At 50.3% G+C, this 15,915-nt stretch overlaps 1 protein-coding gene across 4 annotated transcripts in view; it reads left to right on the top strand.

Moving 5' to 3' along the window:
- Positions 1–15,915, top strand: part of Mgat3 (mannosyl (beta-1,4-)-glycoprotein beta-1,4-N-acetylglucosaminyltransferase) — a 36,410-nt gene that overhangs the window by 3,973 nt on the left and 16,522 nt on the right. Inside the window, exon 1 of one of the 4 annotated variants that reach the window (XM_008851222.3) lies at positions 7,497–7,976. The exons of 2 other annotated variants lie outside the window; for them this stretch is intronic. The gene's annotated coding sequence lies outside the window, so the exon portion shown is untranslated. Of the gene's footprint in view, positions 1–7,496; positions 7,977–8,982; positions 8,991–15,915 lie in introns of those variants that run through there. One more of the 4 variants, XM_008851224.2, reaches the window with a different exon arrangement.

Here is a 15,915-nt window from a genome sequence, read left to right as displayed (position 1 = left end):
TTTTTGTCTTTTTGAGACAGGGTCTCCTTGTAGCCCCAGCTGGCCTGGAACTCACTATGTAGACCAGGTTGGCCTTATTACTTTTTATTTTTTTGAATGTGTTTTTATTAAAATTTGTTGTATTTTGTGCAGAATATCTCAAACAATCTGCATCATCTTTATAGCCCCGTCCCCACCAGCACCCTCTCAGAGCCCCCTCACTGGAACCCGTATACTTTCACCTGGATGTTAAGGCCCACTGTGTCAAGTCAATGTATTTTTATTTTTTATTATTATTTTTAAAAATTGTTTATTATTTTTATTTTATGTGTGTGCGTGTATTGCCTGCATGTAGGTAAGTGCACCCATGTCATGCAATGGCCATGGAGGACAGAAGAGGCCGTTGGATCCCCTGGGACTGGAGTTACGGACAGTTGTTAGCTGCCATGTGGGTGCTGGGATTCGAACCTGGACCTTCTGCAAGAACAGTTAGTGTTCTTAAGTGCTGAGCCATCTCTCTAGCCCCTTGATTTATTATTTTTATTTTATGTGTATGAATGTACTGCCTGCATGTGTGTAAGTGCACCCATGTTGTGAAATGCCTGCAGAGGTCAGAAGGCATAGGATCCCCTGGAGCTGGAGTTACAAACAGTTGTTAGCCACCATATGGGTGGTTGCTGGGAATCAAACCTGGGTCCTCTGTACAGTCAGTGCTCTTAACTGCTGAGCCATCTTTCCAGGCCCTAAAATATTTATTTTTATCTTGTGTGTATTAGTGTTTTGCCTTTAAGTATGTATATGCACCACTTGCATGCAACATCCACAGAGGGACCTGAGCATGCAACATCAGAGGAGGGCGTTGGATCCCCTGGAGTTACAGATGGTTGTTAGCCAACAAGTGGGTGCTGGAAACTGAATCTGGGTCCTCTGGAAGAGCAGCCAGCGCTCTTAACCACTGAGCCATCTCTACAGCCCTCCCTACTTTTTTAAAAAAATCAACTTCATGTCCTTATGCTAGTATAGCAAACATTTTACCAGCTAAACCATTTCTTCAGCCCTGCCCATAGAAATTTTAGTTGTATATGATGTACTTGCAATAGCCCACACTAGAGGTCCCTCTACAGAGGGGGACACCGAGGTACGACTTCTTGTTCACTTTGATTCATCTCTGTTCTCCCAGTTTGAGCTTCATTGGTTCAGGAAAGCCCATATGAGCCATGGTCCTTGCTGTCAACCCACCAAGCTTAACGCCTCTTGCTTTGGCAGGTTTGTTGTTATACAGTCTCAATAGACAACGAGCAAAAGATATATCGAGAAGGTCTTTGGTAATGTGAATGAATGAATGAATGAATGAATGAATGAGTGATTCTCAGCCTAGTCCCTGATGCTCTGCCTGTTTCACCCCCTTCTCTATCCCTGATAGAGAAAAGTGACTCTCCAGGCTGCAGTTCATACACAAAGGGATGGTCACAAGGACTCTGCTTGGTTACTGTCCCCACCTCTCAGCAGGAGACAAGGTCTTGGCATAGGGTGGGACTGGCCATGGCTTCCTCCCAGGTTTAGTACAGGGCTGACCAGGGGGCCCACAGCCTTGCTCATAATCTAGAAAGTTAACAAGATCCTAAAACAATTTTTCCTGTGCTGCCCGAAGTGGAAATTCCTCTGTCGGCTCACTTATTTTCATCTTTCCTATAAAAAAATTGGAACAATAGACATTATTCACAAACTTAATTACTCAGTTGTTTTATGAATTTAGAGGTTATAATAGGGCAAAACTTTGGTTCCCACTGAAGTAGAGTCACCTGGATGAGAGGATGAGGGCTGGGACAGCCTATGTAGACATGGGGGCCTCCTCAGGGCCGGCCTGCCTGCTGTCCTGACCCTGCCGGCTGGGAAATTTCCAAAAGCAACAGCCTAGAACCTGGGATCTGAACTGTGGCTGGTAGAGACCCCAGGTGGGTGGCTGCCAGGTGTCCACCCACCTGTACCTGTCAATCTTAACTTTTTGCTCCTGTTGATCAAGTACTTACCAGTTGCATGAGTGACAGGCTCTTCAGATGTGTTTTCACTGAAACTAGTGTTTTCCCTGAGGGGCCATGTAGGATGCCTGGGATGGAGGTTCACAGTCGGAAGTGACTGGACTGGGGTTACGTGCTATTCATAGGGACCTAGAGCCTGTCAACTGCCTGTCTGAGTCCCTTTAGTTTCCTAAACCTGGCACCTGGCCCTTCTCTCCTTGTGGGTTCCCAAGGCATGTGTGAACCTTCCATAAAGCAGCTTGGCCTCTTAGGTACACTCATTTCAACCCTGTTCACCTGGGAGTATGGGGAACATACTTCAAAGGCCCCACCTGGCTGTTTGCCTTAGAACACCACTGTGGCAGAGCTGGGAACCTCCAGTTTTTACTTCCTTTATTTTTAATTTATTATTGTATGTGTGCATGTGGCGGTCCGAGGACAACTTGTGGGAGTTCGCTCTCTTCCTTCCACCATGCGGGTCCCAGGGATTGAACTCGGGTCATACTATGTAGAACAGGCCAGCTCTGAACTTACAGAGCTCCACCTGCCTCACAAAGCCCCACGAAGAGCAGGCTGCTTCATGAGATCAGTGACTCCCTTGACTGTTCTTGACCTCTGGTCTCATGCACCCAAGTCTTTACACGCCATTGCTGTCTTCTGACGTTACTGCCGCTCCTGGAGGCTGAGCCTGGCCTGGCCATAGTCCCCAGAGCTTGCCTGTACTCTGGGCAGATCCAGGTGGTCAAAGTACTATGGCAACTGAATGATGATGATTTTCCTCAGAAAGGGATCACAGGGAGGACTGCAGGTGATAGGAAGGGCCGGTGCCAGGCATGAACTAGGGCCTGGAACCCAGCCTGGCAGGCAAAAGGCATTCAATGCATATTCCTTAAGTATTTGTGGGATGTGATTGCAAGGGCAGTAGGTGAGGGCCACTTCTGAAAATGATACAATGTGGCCTGTATGGGTGAAAGATCTAAAAGGTGTCTTCCTGGCCACCCCCCAATGTCCCCAAGTGGGTTCTTTTCTTGCCCTCCTTCAAGAATGAAGTGGGCAGACTTTGAGGAGTACAGATGGGAGGTACTTTATTGTCAGTTCAGGAGTAACAATCCTGAAGGGGATAAAACAACTTAAAACAGATTGCCACAAGGGATTTAAATGAAACAGGATTGAAGTCGCTGCGGTGGTGGGATGCTAGCCAAGAGTTGATACAGCTCTGAGCTTGAAGGCCTCAGGATGTCAACTAAGACTCAGTCCCTTACCGAGCAAGCCTGTAGCTCTTCGAAGTCTTACAGTTCTCAAAGACTTGCAGAGCAGCAAGTCTCTGATGTGGAGGGTGGTCTTGATGTCTGGAGGCCCAGAACTGCTTCCAGAATTAATTCCTGTCTACAGCTGGAAACCTGGAGGTTAGTGTGAACAAGCTCCCTGCCTTAAATATTGGGGGTCTCCAATGAGTCCTGAAAGGAGTGGCCTTTTCCTCTTGCATCGAATTCTAATGAGGTGCCAGCCTATACTTGCTGGGCCCAAGTGAACCCTGATTGGTTGAATGTGGGCATGCAAATAGAGAGAAAAACAGGACCAATCAGGGAAGAGAGATCAAACCTGATGAGAGAGAGACAGAACCCTGAGCCCACAGGAAGTTGTTGAAAGTTCTCAATCAGGTAGACTGGCCTGTCTCTGCAGATAATGTTTCCATCAGTTCTGGCCCCTGTGGTGACTCCTCCCCCCACACACTTGGTTCAGCAAAGATTTTTTTTGTTTCTTTTGCAACTTCTGCTGCTACAGTGATGATTTTCCGCAGTCTGCTTTCAGTATTGGGGTGGGCTCCACCCACCCCTCACCCCAGTACTGTGACCCTTAATGGTTGCCACTCATATTTCTGGTGCTAACAGGACCAAGATACTGGAGTTTTGTTTTATTTTTTATTTAATTCTCTGTGTGTGTGTGTGTGTGTGTGTGTGTGTGTGTGTGTGTGTGTGTTTATATACATGTGAATGCAGGTGCTTGTGCAAGCCAGAGGTTTCAGATCCCCTGGAGCTAGAGTGACAGGCAGTTATGAGCTGCCCAGTATGGTTGCTGAAAATTGAAATCAAGTCCCCTGAAAGAGCAGTACATGCTCTTAACTGCTGAGCCATCTCTCTAGTATTTATTTATTTATTTATTTATTGTTTATTTGTTTATTTATTTATTTATAGGTATAGTCTCACACTGTATCCCAGGCTGGCCTGGAAATCATTATGTAGCCCAGGCTGACCTCAAACGGGCAGTGACCTCCTGCTGGAATGTATAGGTGTACACCACCATGCTTGGTTCTAGAGTTTTCTTTCTTTCTTTTTTTTTTTTCCTTTTGTAGTGCTGGGGAGGAGCCCAGGGCCTCTACATAATAGGCAAGTAATTCTGACAGAGCTACACTCCTTTCTTTGCATTATTCATTCACTTACTGCGTTTTTAATTTTTATCTTAAAATTTTATCTTGTTTTTTAATTATGTGTATATATGTGTGGGGGTAGGTGCCCAAGGAGACCAGAAGAGGAGATGAGTGAGATTGCCTGGAGCCGGAGTTATAGGTGCTTGTGGGCCACCCAACATGGGTGCTAGGAATCAAACTTGGGTCCTCTGCAAGAGCAGTAGGTGCTCTTATCCATCTTTCCAGCCCCATACTTTCCTTTCCTGAGTGACTTCACTCTTGTGTCTCAGGAACCCTGGCCAGTGGTGCTAGAATAACCATTTCACTGTGTAGAAACCGAGTTCCTGGCTGGGGTGGTAACACAAGCAGGAAGAGGTTCTGTAAGCAGAGCTGCATGGTGGACCATGACTGGGTGAGTCCAGGACATGCTCTTTGTAGCTTATAAATCATTTCACACTTTGTTGGTTTATTTCTTCTGTGGGAGCAGGGGTCGGGGGCGGCAGTGGCAGCTTACCTGTCACATCCTGGGTTCAGAAACCATTCAAAGACAGTGCTGCTTCTGTGTGGGGCATATGGGAAGAGAAGACTTTCTGCCTAGACTGATGGGTACAATGAAGTCTTGGGGCACGGATACATCCGGTGTTCAGGAGCCCACCTTGTCAGCGGGGACAAAGCCAGCCTTCACTGGGGCCTGGTGCAGGAATGTTTATTGTTAACTTGGTCCTTGGAATGACTCAAGACAGTCTTCACTCTTAAGAGGCCCAGAGAATGTGGTAATGGGTCCAAGGTCATACTGCATACCCCCACAGTGTCAGCTGAAGTGTGGCTGGCTTGGAAGAGGTCACAGGGGCTAAGCAGGGGCTTAGGGGTCTACAGTTATGTAGAGTGGCCTGATAGTCACCAAAGGACTTTGCTATTGGGTCCAGCCCTAGCCAAAGGTATGCCTCAGCGGGCACCTGGCACACCTCCCCACAGGGAACTCCAGAGACCAGGCATCCTAGGGCTGGCTAGGGCCTAGGATGTCGTTGAATGTATTTGGACCCACGCTCTAGCACAAGCTGGCTATCTGTACCCACCACTAGGGATAGAGCAACAGAAACCATGGTCCCCAGGCATTTTCAGTAGGGAGGGATGGTGTGACTCATGTTCTTGAGGTGAGGGCACTAGCACCCTCACCCCAGAAGTCCAGGGGCTGGCCGGCTTTCCCTGCTGGCTTTTGCAAGTGCTGCCCCTTTGTTCAAAGCCCCCTTCCACCTCTTCTTTTGCATAGCTCTCATTCGTCCTTAAGCCTCCTACAAAAAGCCAGGTGTGATCTCTTGGGGCAGCATGGTTGGGCCTCATATTACCCCATCGGATGATAGGTAGAGCACATGTACCAAGGGCCTTGTGACAGTGCCAGGCCTAGTGGAAATGATGCTGGAACAAAGGGAGAAGATTGGCCAGAACCCTGGGGGAAGTGATAGGACCAGCAACAGGCTCACTTTGTGGTGCCTTGTATCTTGATGACAAAGAGAGAGAATGATGGGACAGAGTGGAGGTTTTCTGGCTCATCTCCTGAAAGTGTAGAAAAAGTGAAACTGGCTGGGCGTGGTGGCACATGCCTTTAATCCCAGCACTTGGGAGGCAGAGGCAGGTGGATCTCTGTGAGTTCAAGGCCAGCCTAGTCTACATAGTGAGTTCCAGGACAGTTGGGGCTACAAGGAGACCCTGTCTCAAAAAGACCCCCCCAAAAAAGAAAAGAGTGAAACTGAGCCCTAATTAGCCTCACCTTGGCCCAGAGAGGGGGTGAAACTGGGAATCCCCAGGCCTCATGTCCAACTGAACCTGCCCATATGTAGGAGGAACATTGAGGTCTGGGACACTTAGGATTTGTCCCGAGTTCCACAAAGAGATGCTTCAGGTCCTGGGTGGTATGTGGTAGGAGATCCTAGAGTTCATGGGACCATATCCCTCAACCTCTCTGTTCCCAAGCCAGGGCATTTCTCCACAGGATCTGGGTCGGGTCTGTGGTGGATGAGTGAAGAGAACAGAGTTCCTGGCCTCTGAGCTCTTTGTCCTCTAGACCATGTGGAGAGAACAAAGCTTGATGGAGAAAAATGTGGGTTGCCCCAAAGCTAGCAGGAAATCCATGGAGATGGTTCATTCTAGCAAAAAGGTACAGACGGGAGGCAGAGCCAGTGAGAACTCAGGCCAAAAGGTGCCAGCTATGGCAGGAGGGTGGTAATGCTGCCCTGTGTGCTTTGCTGTGTTTTCCAGATTTCCTCTAATATCTAAGAACTTTTAAAAATATATATTTTATTTATTTTTATTTTATGTGTATGAGCATATTGCCTACATGTATGTGAGTGCACCTGTGTCATGCAATGCCGCAGAGATCAGAAGGGGGCTTCAGATTCCCCTGGAACTGGAGTTAAGGACAGTTCATAGCTGCCATGTGGGTGCTAGGAATTGAACTGGGTCCTCTGCAAGAGCAGTCAGTGCTCTTAACTGCTGAGCCATCTCTTCAGCCCCAACATCTAAGAACTTTTAATAGAAGAATGAGGTTATCTTCTGAGGTGAGAGGGAAGAAAGTTCTCCTGTTCACAGCAGAGGAGTGGTCTCACAGAAGTAAGGAGTAGTGGGCTCAGCCCATAAGTCCTGTGTGGCACCTCTGCCTTTTGATGATCGTGAACCCCCAGTATGTCTCCAGTAGAGACAGGTCCTGACCCCTAAAGGGTCATGGTCCTTCCTCACAGAAGGGTCCAGTCTGCCTTTGCTGTGGAATGACTTCCCATCAGCCCTCACCACCATGCAGAAGTACCCTCCCACGATATCGAGGGACCCTAGTGCCTCTGCCCTGTTACCCTCAGAGACTGACAGCATGACAAAGTGGTTGGCTACAGTTTTTATTCACTAGGCTAGAAGGTGTGTGTGGGACTCTGGTGCTGTAGACATGGCACCACACCCGTAAGACCACTCCATGATGGCTTAGGGGCTACACAGCTGACTTCCAAACCCAGGTCTGGCTCTCAGTTGTAGCCCCAGGCAGAGTGGAGAGGAGTGGTCCAGAGTACTGGGGAAGAGGAGAAGAAAGGGTACCAGCAAGTGGCAGGCATCTCTCTAGGTACCCAGAGCCCCAGAGTACATGCTTCATCAGGGCCAAGTTCATTATGATGCTCAGATTCCCAGATCACAGGGGAGTACTGCCAGCCTGTCACCTCCTCCATCTTCCCAGTATAAGCCCATCTTTATACTCAGCAGCATGTTGACCACACAATGGGAGCAGCAGTGTGGAGGATCCTAAGCTGCTCCAGCAGCTATTCCCCGTCATTCCCCACATTCTTCCTCCCCATGGCTCCTCCCAGCCCTGTGTGGCTCAGGACCCTGAAGGCTGAAGTAATTTCCTGAGTCTCCTTTCTTCATCACCACTATCCCTCTTGCTGGAGGAGACCCATAGGATTCATATGAATGAGCCACTTTCTCCGGAGCCTCGGGAGCTTGCGATGGCAAGGCAGACAACTCTGGGATGCCTGATCACTTCTCTGAGCTGCAGACCAGACCTGAGAGCCCAGCAGTACTGTCAAAAGCTTCAGGTGTGTGGCTTTGAAGAGGGGCATTTATTCACTCAAAAGACTTCTGTTCATTACCTCCTCTGTGTCAGCTTGTGCTTGGGGCTGGAGACATAGGTCATGAGACAGCACAGTAGGCTGGGGTCAGCAACACGGTCTCCGGTAGGGCGGTCCAGGCTGGAGGCTTGGGAGGAAGATTGCCTGGGAGCTCCCAGCCTTCTAGTATGCTTGGACATTATCCCCAGGGCACTGAGTCCAAGAAGCAGACCTAGTTCAGCTTTGGCTGGGTCCTGGGGACTTGCTTGGGACTCCAGAACAGGTGGTGCACTTGTTAACTTGGCGAGCACTGATGGTGGGGTCCAAGAACAGTGCCAGCTTGACTGGTTCCTGGGGGACCTGATTGAAAGTCTCTCAGAGAAGCCACACTGTTGTCTTGGTGAGTGCTGAGCCTGGGGTGTGGGCTCAGAGAGAAGGGGACTTGAGGAGTTCCTGTAGGCCATATAGGACAGAGGTGGCCACTGAATGGGAGGATTGAGGGGGCTCCTGGGGACCTGGTGTATGTGGCTAGCTGGCTAGTAATTATATCACTGGGCACAGCGCCGTGCCCTCTTCCTCCATACAGGTGGTTCTGTGCTGTGGGCGTGTCTACTATAACCCCTGCCCCCCACCCTGTGCACAGTCCCATCTCCATTCCACAAAGACAGTGTTGAGGACAAGCTGCCTTGCAAGAGCCTGACTCCGTCAGCCACCCCCATGCTGAGAGGACAGTGGCGGGGTAGGGAGCACCCCCTCCCTCCTCCAGCATTCTGAGCTAGAGATGGAGCTGAGGCTCCATCTCCACTGAAGTGGCCCTTTGTACTTTGTCCCTGGAGGCTGGGGAGCTGGGTGGGAGGGGCTGGCACTGCCGGCTGGGGCAGGACTGCTAATCCCAGCAGTGGGGGTTGTGGGGACTTTCTTGGCACTGAGGTCAGAGAGGGTAACCCATCAGGTGTGGAGCTTGCTGGCTGGACTGTTTCCTGGGCACCCCAGAGCAGGAAGGTACTTGTCACTCTGTATGTGAAGTCTTTCTTCAGGGTTCCTTGGATCGTTGGGCTGTTTGGTCCTGGTCTTCAGCAGCTATTCACTGCCCAGCCAGGCTCTGTCATGGGGGTGGGGAGCAACAGTGACCCTTCTCTCTGTGGTTGACATTCCTGGAGACAGGAAGATATAAACAAGTATCAGTACCTCCCTCCAAGGATGAGCTGTCGACTGCCAAGACCTGGAGAGGGTTGTTGGGAACCAGGGGTCACAAGGGCCTCGGACCAATGACATCAGAAAGAGAGGCTGCTGGCACGCTAAGATCTGAGGGAAAGGAAGAAACAACAGCCAACGTGAGGGCCCTAGGGTAGAACTGAGCCTGGAGAGGAAGGGCCAGGAGGAGGGATTGGTTAGGGAAGAGGGAAAATGGTACAGGAAGTGGCAGGGTGGAGAGGCAGGAGTGAAGCCAGCGTGCAGGGCCTGGGGTGGCAGAAGAGGAAGAGGGGTGCAGTATCCCAGCAGGCATGGGATGAGGCTGCATGAAAAGGGGTATGAGGTCCATCTCAGGAGCTTGTAGGACAGGGCTCTGTCAGGGATCCTTGGGTGTCATCCCATTTAACACTCAAGAAGTGAGAAGAGGCCTGGTTGTTCTGTGCAAAATAGAATGCTGAAGCTTGCGCTATTAGGTGACCTGCCTAGGATCACTTGGTTGTGGAGATGAAAAAAGGTCTGTATTCAAGTCTCAGAAGCTACTGATGTAGAGCTGCCTTCACCTCATTCTGCTTCCAGAGAGCTGCACTGGAGAGCTGTCCCCCAACACCAATAGAGGGGCCTGAAATGTTTCTTCTGTCAGAGCCCAAGGCCTTCAGCCCTGGCCCCTCTGGTTGTGTTTGTCCTCGGCCTCAGTAAGCTAGGAGAGCCACCCACTCTTTTTTTTTTTTTTTTTTTTTTTTTTTTGAGTCAGGGTCTCCTTGTAGCCCAAGCTGGCCTGGAACTCACTTTGTAGACCAGGCTGGCCTGGAACTCACAGAGATCCGCCTGCCCCTGCCTCTCAAGTGCTAGGACTAAAGGCGTGCGCCACTACACCCCGCAGAGCCACCCACTCTTAGAGCACCACCCATCTCCATTCTCAAGATGCCCATCTGGTGGGGAGCGCTGGTGCAGAGGACGCCCTGCTGTCCACTTGACAGCCATGGAAATGGGTTCAGGGTAGAGCCGACCTCAGCCTGGCGCTTGGACTTCCTTGATCTCTTGTTCCTTATTGCAGATATGTCAGGCCACCTGCTTGGGTTTGGGAGGCTGTGTGTCTTGAGGGTGACAGGCAGCTGAAGGGTGGCAGGCAGTGGAGGGGCACGGGTCCCTGGCACATTTATGCCCCACTGGCCTCTGGGCTCCTGAGGATATCTGTGATAAAGTTGGGTGGGATGCAGCTTCATAGATAATGAAGGCTGAAAGCTTGGGTCAAGTCTGAGTAGGAGCCAGGTTCTCCCTCTAATCGAAGTTGTTAATCATTAATCACTTGCTCTTTCCCAAAGAGTTGCCTAGTCCCTCTCTGGCCTCCTCTGTATCACTCAAAGGCCACACCCTGCCCCTCCCCTCAACCCCAGTCAGCCAGCCTTCTACTTCAGAGGTCCCTCATCCACTGGGCACTTTTTTTTTTTTTTTTTTAAGCAGGCATTGTAACAGAAGTAGGAACCATAGGCATTCACTGGGCTCTTCTTGGCTCTGTGTCTCCTTCCACTGAGGGGCTCTGGGCAGCTGGGCCAGTACATGTCATCCCATCTGACAGATGGAGATGCTGAAGTGCAGAGGGCAGGGCTGCTTGCTTGTGGACACCCTGTTTGTTCATTCATTTTCAGGATGTTTATTGTTCTGATGTTTGCTGTTTATCAATCGTGGAGAGCTGGACTTGGTGTTCACAGCCTGTTGTGTGGGCAAAATTGCCAAGTCAACCAGAAGTCCAGGGCTCTTGAATATGCTGGGCTTTGAGGCTGCACACCCTGGAGAGGCAGAGGCTATGCTAAGGTATGAAGTAGGGAGCATTTTTGCAAAGCCTTGATACAGCACTGTGGCCCCCTTCCCTGCTAAATGAATACTCATTGCTGCACCCAGCTGCCTTCTGAACTCAGGTCTGACTTATGTTCTCTTAGAAGGACCCTCACAGAGGGTAAAAGATGAACACTTGGCCAAAGTGGGACTACTAGACTTGGAGACAGGCAGTATGGTAGCTGTTTAGGGCTCTCCTCTGGGCTTCCAATTTCTTATCTGTGGTCAATCACATAGAACTCAGTTCTTTGCTGGACGTGGTGGCGCATGCCTTTAGTTCCAGCACTGGGGAGGCAGAAGTAGGAAGATACCTGTGAGTTCAAGGCCAGCCTGGTCCACATAGTGATTTCCAGGCCAGCTGGGACTACAGGGAATCCCTGTCTCAAAAAAGACCAAAAAAAAAAGACAAATAAAGAAAGGAATAATGGATCAGGGAAGCAAAGAATAGGTCTAATCAAGAGATGCTCTTCACTCTGAGGGTTGAGGGATCTGATGACACTTGCCCAGCTAAATTTCAAAGCTGCTATGGGACAGTGACTACATACCTGTGCTGGTTAGTTTTGATTGATCCATGCGCAGGCTAACAACCATCCATAATTCCAATTCCAGGGGATCCGATGCTCTCTTCTGACTGCCTCTGCAGGCATGGCATAACATGAGGTCACTTACTGCACTTACATACATGCAGGCAATACATTTATATACATAAAATAAAAATAAAGTTTAAAACAAAAAAACTCTCCCTCTACACACACAAACACACACACACACACACACACACACACACACAGAGGTCAGGGGGTGATCCCCTTGTACACGACACACATTTCTGTTGTCATCCATGTCCTAATGAGAATGCCCAGCAGCCTCCCAGGAGTGGGGCGTAGTCTTCAGGGCCCTTTGCCCTGAAAGCAGATAGGTCTCAAAGACGACAGACCTAATTTACCTGCACTTGGCCCTGACAGCTCCAGGAAGGGAAAATGCAGGTATTCCCTGCCTCCCCCAGCACCTGGCTCCTCAGCTCTGCTCTTGGAGAGTGGGGCTGCCTCACCAGCTGCCAGGCTCCCTGTTTTACAAGGAGGCCTGAGGCCTGAGGCCTGGGAAGAGGTGGAGTCCAGGTGGAAACTTGGGCTGGCATTGGGCCTGGCCAAGGTCAGCTTTTGTATGTAGTCATCTAACTGACACCTGGTTTGGCTGAGTCAAGATTCAACCTCTAGGAAGGAAACAGTTCATGTAAAAGCTAGATATTGAATTCAGAGCACACTGTGGCAGTGGGGACTGCATACCAGAGGGCCTCCAGGTAGGTACCAGGTGACAGGTGGGTGGGTAACGATGGCCTTGAAGGGACCCCATGTAGGTGGAGTAGGTAGGGGTCAGACTGCCACACAGAGAGCCCAGGCTTGTCCTTTGATTCTGTGCCTCAGTTTCCTTATCTGTAAATAGCAGTGAGTGGCTGGGGTTAGGATGCAGCAAGAAACAACATGGAGCAGTGAGCAAACCTCTGGGGTATCTCTGGGTGATCACAGAAGTGCCCCCTATGTTCCCCACCATTGTAGGTCACTGGGGAGTTGTGGGCACAGGTTTGGATAAGGTACCCAAACAGAAACACCTGAATAGCCAGTTCAGGCCTTGGTGCCCCATCTCACTGGTCTGAGTTCCCAGTGATTAGGGCTGGGGATAAAACACAGAGGGAGGAGGGGGAGGATGTAGACAAGAAGGTTCACATACAGGGATATGGACTGGGCATGTCAGGGACAGTCGGGGCAGGAGTGTGCACTGTGTGGCAGGGTCCTGCCAGTCTCCTGAAGCTCACCTTGGACTTTCTCTAACATTCTAGAGCACCAGTACTCCCCGATGCCATGTGACTGGCATATGGTACTATTCATAAGTTGCTGGTGACTTGGCATATGGTACTATCCAAGGTGACAAGTCCCCGTTGATACTGGGCAGAGGTGAGAGGCTGCTAGCCGTCCTTCATCTTCCAGGGAATGTAGGACTTGGTGAACCATGTTTTTAAAAATCCCTGCAGCCAAGCCTGGCAGATATACCTTGGAGAGTCATAATGGCCGAGGTTAGTGAGGCAACCACAAGCAGATAGACAGATGCAGTAGGGCCCATGTGGTTGCGTGGTCACCTGCAGGAGGCAGAGAGATGTTTGACCTGAGAATAGCAGTCACGTAGGTGCTGGACTTGGTGTCTTACACCTGTAATCCCAGCACTTGGAAGACTGAAGTAGTTGGATCAGGAGCTCAAGGCCAGCCTAGGCAACATGAGACCTTATCTCAAAAAAAAAAAAAAGCAGGCAGGCCCATGGACTCTTGCCACCAAAACCTGAGTGAAGATAAGAATCCTGCTGCTGCTACCGTCAGGTACACATCAGGCAGGTCCTCTGTCCTCATGCCAGAGGAAGGAAGGGAAGGAAGGAGAGTAGCAGGCAGTGTCTGGCAGCAGACAACACCCTAAGTGTGTGCCAGCTGTCATGAGGGAAGGATGATGGAGGTGCCATCTCCTGGGACAAAGGCTCTGAGCCCCTTGCTTCCCCAGTCTGTCCACTCCTGCCAGGTTAGAGAGTTTAACTGAATGGCGTGGCAACTGCGCTGCCCAAGCAGCCCTGCAGTGCAGGACAGAGTCCTCACCACACCTTCCAGGGCTCACAGGCCACTCCCATGCTCAGCACTGCCCCCAGCTGCCCTGCCACTGCACAGTCTCTGGGTTCCTGGCATGCTGTGGGCAGTGCCTTTTGTGTTCCTTCTATACCTGGGGTCTTGACTTAAGTGTCTTCCTTGGGAGGCCCTCCTTGGCTCCTGGCACCCTTTGTCAGCTTTCTCATCTGTCCTCCATCCCTCTATACTGAGCTCTGTGAGGGCCTTGTCCTTCTGTCTGACCCTTGCTAAACTCAGAGGCCTTCCTATCCTGTCCACCTACCCCAAGCCAGGCAGAACACCAGTGTCTCAGACTGCAGCCCCCATGTCTCCCTAACCCTCTCTCAGCCCTGGATAGCCTTCCTTATTCCCTGGCCAGTCCGCATAGGCTCCCTGATCTACATTGGGCAAGTCCACAGTACCTGTGGTCCCGCTGCAGGGGACTGTCCCCATGAAGAAAGGCCATTATACCTGACAGATCAGAGCCCTGGGCCTTTAGGTCCCTTGGCTTATCCAAGTCTGCTCTGGCCTGGGCCACCTCTCAATCCCTTCTGGGCTGCTAAAGGGGCTCAGACAAGAATACTTTCCTACTTCTGGCCTGGCTATTCCTTCTGCCTGGAATGTTGTTCTCTGTGGCCCTCTGCATCTTCACTTGGGGCTGTGTGTGTGAGGCATTAAAGCCACAAGTGCTCATTCACCACTGGCCAGGGTGGGGCCTTCATCTGTCTGTCATCTGCCCTCTGATTTGTTCATACTATTCTTTGGAAAGCTGGTGGCTGAAGATCCATTCCCCACTCCAAGCCTCACTGACTGAGGTCAGAGACTTGAGTTCCACCTCCTGTGTGGCCTTGGCCAAGTCATTACCTATCTCTGGACTCCATCCCTTTGTCCATGGAGTTGAAGTACGGTTTCTCAGACTTTTTTACCCCATGTCTCTGCTCCGCCTCAGATATGGTTTCCCTCCTGTAACAGATGTTCAGTCACAAGCCCTCACCAAGTCTGGCTTCACACACTCATCTGGTACTTCTCTGCCAGGTAGTTCCAGGCACTTAAATATATTTAATTTATTTTTGTTTTATGTGTATGAATGTTTTTCCTGGATGTAAGTGCACTATATGCATGCAGTGCCCATGGAGTCCAGAAGAGGGCATTCTGTCTCCTGGAACTGGAGTTACAAACAGTTGTGGGTGCTGGGAACTGAACTTGGGTCCTCTTTGAGAACAGCAAATGCTCTTTAACAGCTGAGCCATCTCTCCAGCCCCAGTTTCAGAAATTTTAAACAAATACCTGGGGTTGTGGATATGGCTCAGTGACAGAGATGTTGCCTGGAATGCTTGATGCCCTAAGTTAATTTTTTTAAATAAATTATATATATATATGTATATATATATATTCCTAAAGTCTTATTTTGTGATATGGACTCCATTATGTCCTTGCTTGATGCATGAGGGAACTGCTGAAATCTGAGTCATGGAGACCCTTGGCAGTCTGGTTGCAGGGTCTGAACACAGCCTCAGGTTACCTTTGTGCAAAGTAAGGACACAGGGACTGCTCTCTTCTGACCCTGTGTGCCCAGGCTCCTCCCCAGCCCTAGGCAACTTGGTATTCTCCCAAAATCTCACTGCCCATTAGGTACTGCTAAGCACTGGTACCTGCTCCCCGCGCCCCCCATGGCTCTGCTCACCCGTCCTCCTTCCCAGGGTGGAGAGTGCCATCTCTAGGCACTTACTTAATGCTCTAGTGTGCCAAGCCACATCCCTCCCTGACATAGTCACCCAACATTTATAGGACACCACTCTGTGCTGGGACCTTGTCATCAGCCCGTCACCATCCCACATTCAGGTCTTCTCCATCCTGCCTGGCTGTTCCCTCATCTGGCTCTATCACTCCATAGGGCTGGTGCAGTGGACCCATCCAGCTCCTTACCTCCATCCTCCTTAGACCAGTCTATTGTATCCTCTAATACAGTAGCCCCTAGCACATGTGACTACTAGAATTAAATTAAATTATGTTCTTCAGCTGCCATAGCCAAATTCAAGTACTTAGTAACCACATGTGGCTGGTAGCTGTTGCACTGGACAGTGCAGGCCAGACACATTTCCACTGTCACAGAGCATGCTGATGAACAGAGTTAAGGCTGGGCCTGTGGATCATCCTCAGGCAAAAGCTGACCAGGTTCACCCTGCTCACAACCTCTTGGGACTGGGGCTGAGGCTTGTCTTCTCCCCACCCACTTAGGCAGAGGCTGTGTGGGTGTC

This window comes from Nannospalax galili, unplaced genomic scaffold (assembly GCF_000622305.1).
Source record: "Nannospalax galili isolate Female #2095 unplaced genomic scaffold, S.galili_v1.0 scaffold445, whole genome shotgun sequence".
Lineage (NCBI taxonomy): Eukaryota > Metazoa > Chordata > Mammalia > Rodentia > Spalacidae > Nannospalax > Nannospalax galili.
This window is presented reverse-complemented; position numbering and strand designations above follow the sequence as displayed.